We start from the raw sequence: 3,952 nt of genomic DNA, 5'->3' as shown, positions 1-3,952 counted from the left end.
CTAGGGGTACAGTGATACTCTCATAAATAGAATTAATTGTGAAGCCTTAAAATACTCAGACTAGTTGATTTTTTTAAACATGAGTCCAGCATTGAAACTTACTTTGAATGCTCTGTTGATTGTGGGAGACATGTAAGAAGACACAAAAGCTGCTCACATTTAAAGTTCCCTGAAAAACTTGAAATCTGAATGATCCACCTCAATTTCCAACAACATTTTTAACTCTAAAAGTAGAATAATAATAATTGTCCCTGTCCACAAGGAGTTTACAGATTCACTAGAGAGTGTTATCTTATATCTAGAAAGGTACGCAGCAATCCAGGACAGAAGAATAACCGTATCAAAGGAGTACAAGAGCTACTAAGCACTAATAAGTTCAGAGTTGGGAGCTGGGAGATAAACCTGTGGGGGCGGAGGAAGCAGGGTGAAATTGGCTGTGCCTTGAAGGAGAAATGGGACATTCCATTTGAAGTTGTAGCCTTCTATAGCTGGTACACCCTGGAGTGTGAAGGCAATTTAGATAGGCTCTTAGAACTGATTCTTTTTCCTGCCCTTGTACAAAGCTGTAGTGAGTCACAATACCATCCAAGATAATTTGAAAACCCCTTTAGCACCCAAATAGCAAAATGTAGTTGTCTGTGTACCCAGAATACATCATTAAATGTCCTCTTCGAAGTCTGATAACAGCCGTATGATAGATTACACAGCGCGGCTATTAGATTTGGAGAACGTTAACAAAGGATGAAGGGCTAATGAGTCATCCCCCAGGAAAGCCATCTGATTCCATTTGTACAACAAATCAGCCAGACGTAGCTAAATCTCAATTCACATAATTTTGCAGGCAGCAAATAATAGTGTCTTTCTGTAATGCCAAGAGGAATACACTTTTAGCCAGTCTCCCATAATGTGCCCACCTAGCGTAGCATATAAAAAATCCATGAGTTTGCATAAAAATATTTTCGCACAGAAAAAGCACATAAACAAGCACATATTCCTTTCCGTTTCCTATCCCTCCCTCTGTTTTGCAGTTCTCGCCTTTCTTACTACTTAATCTCTGTCCCTCTCACTTCCCCCTTCCTATGGACACATATCACAGATATGCACAGTTATCGAAGAAGCTAACTTACCTTTCATTTAGAATATTTGATTCCCAAACATCCAATCACCAAATAGTACAAAACTATTTATTAATTACTGTTTTTTAAGTGTGAAAAAATGATATATATGTATATATGTACACATATACATATAGGTAAGTCATGAATGTATTCATTTATTAATCAATAGGGCAAATACTAATTACATGTGTACCATGCTTCGAGCACTAAGAACACAGACGTTAAGCATACAGCCCTGCTGCTGCTGTGCTCAGGCTCTAGCAGTGGAGGCAACGATGTAAAGCACAGTCCTAACAGAGCACAATGTGCAATAAAAGAGACACAAAGATGCCCGCTGTGTCGAGAAGGATCACTCAACCCAGGCTGAGTTAGTTAAATGTCTGAAGGAGATAGTCCTTGAGCTGAGCCTTGGAAAAGTAAGGAAAGGAAGCCAGATGCAGAAACCATAAAGGAAGGCGTATCCGTTAGAGGATACACCAAAAAATAACATGCTCGCACGCCCCTGCCGGCGGTTTCCTGAAGCTGGCCTCTGTGTTACACTGAAGGGCTCCTAGAATAACTTGAACGTATATTTTTGGTTCATGAGATTCCCAACTTCCCTGTGATGACATGTCTCCTTCCTGCAAGTCAAGCATGTTTACATGGACCTGGAGTTAGCTTCGTTGTATTAAATTTGTGCATATTCTCTTTCGGCCCTGGCCAGCGGCCCGCTGCCAGCCAGGGAGCCCTGCCCCACGGGGCCTTGCGCAGCAGCGCCTGCCAGCGCTCGGCAACCCGCCTTTCCTCCTCTTTCACGGCCACACAGTTAAAGTGCATTCCCAGGTCTCTGTGCTGATGGGCTGGCATCACGAACCAAAGTTCTGGGAAAGTGGAGTGTGGACAAAAGTGAGGTATTCTGCTTCCAAATCTGGCCTACAAAAACCTTTTACATCCAAAGCTCCACTCTTACTCTTTGCACTCTGTGGTGATGTCAGATATTGAAGGCGGCAGCACCATTAGATGAAAGAAACCTCTGCTCCAAAATAGCCATTCGAAGCCGTCCCTCCACCAATCAACCCTGGGCTGTGACATGAGCACAAAATAAACCTTTACTGTGCTAAGCCACTTTGATTTTAGGATTGTCATGATAGCAGTTAACCTGAGTTAAGGGCGTTTGTTCTATCCACTAACCCCATACTCTCCAGTGTATGGATTTTTGACTTAGCTTCTTATCATAATACTGGGCGTTATTAGAGTACTTGTGTATATCAGAATACTAAGCAACATGGCTAATTTTTACTACTTTCTTCATGAAAGCCTGGTAGACCCATAGCTCTGCACCGACTGATTTGAAGTGAACTCCTGTGCCCTGCTATACACCTGCTCTGAACAAGAAAATCGCTTAGTTTCAAAAAGAAGAAAAAAAATCTCCTAAAAGTGTATTTACTATTTATGCAGACTGCTAGAGACTTTTTCCTGAACACTGTTTATTAACTTTCTTGGTCATTAGGGTACTTTCCATATCTTTCTTTTCCTCTTTATGTCTGTATGACAATTTTTTACTGTGGCTTCCTTCTGTCAGAAAGCAACTTTTCATTACGCATTTAGCACAATAACCAGTCACTTATCATTTACCAGACTGATTTAACACAGGTTAATAATTTTTTAACAAGGAAAAAAGAAAATTTTAAACGTCTATATTTAAATTGTCTTTACAAGCATATATTTAATAATAAAAATACCAATGCTTGCTGTAAAACCTGAAAAAATGCAAAGACATTTAAAGAAAAACTAAGCAATCTCTTCCCTAGTCTCCCTAATTCTCACCAGGCACAACCAACTTAAATTTATTGCTTTTCACCTTCCAATTTCACTTTATTAGATTATTTATTACAAAAGTATACATGTTCGCTGAAACATGTAAAACAAGGCAACAATATATAAAGATAATGATCTTTTTTTAATCTTCCTTTGAATCCCACCTCCTGGAATTAGCCATGTTAGTAGAGTATTATGTATTCTCCCAAGCTTCTCCATGCTCCAACAGAATACAGAATTTTTTAAATTGTTTTTATAAAACATGATCCACATTTTTATTTGTAACTTGCTTTTGTTACTTAACTATAGATCTTGTATATCCCTCAAGAACAAAAGATATAAAAATAATTCATTCTTTGAAACAGTAATTTCATATTCTATAGTAAGAATAAAACTAACTAATGTTTTCAACTATTTCCCACTGATATTCATTTTATCATACACTTCTGTGTGTGTGTGTGTGTGTGTGTGTGTGTGTGTGGCAGGAAGATTGGGGAAAGGGGCCGCCACTATGAACATTACAGCCATAAATATTCATAGGAATTATACGGAAAATATTTTATGGATGGCATGGCAAAGAAACTGAATAATCAGAACTGATATCCAATCAATCAACCAGTACACCGTGCCTATGCATAATTTGATTACCAGCTCTACTTTGCATTCTTTATTTTATATTGCTGCTTGTATATTTATAGGTTTAAGTTTCCCCCAAAGGCTATTGTCCAGGTTCCAGTTGTCTGTTGCTGCATAATAACTCACCCCAAGAGTCAGTCGCTTAAAAGAACATCCACTGTCCTCTCTCACAGTGTCTGTGCTCTGGAGTTCAGGAAGCTCACCGAGAGGTCCTGGCTTGTGGTCTCTCAGGCAGTTGCAGTTAGACTCTGACTGGTGCCAAGACAATAAGGGGCTAGAAGAGCTGAGGGCTGGTCAGACCCTTTTCTCTCTTCATGTAGTTTCAGGGCCTTTCCATGTGGTCTGTAGCATGGGTTAATTCAGGCTGCCACGTAGCACGATGGTCTTAAAACAATTGGGCT

The sequence above is a fragment of the Miniopterus schreibersii genome (assembly GCF_964146895.1).
Source record: "Miniopterus schreibersii genome assembly, chromosome: 8".
NCBI lineage: Eukaryota > Metazoa > Chordata > Mammalia > Chiroptera > Miniopteridae > Miniopterus > Miniopterus schreibersii.
The sequence above is the reverse complement of the archived record's forward strand: the minus strand, read 5'-3'. Positions refer to the sequence as shown.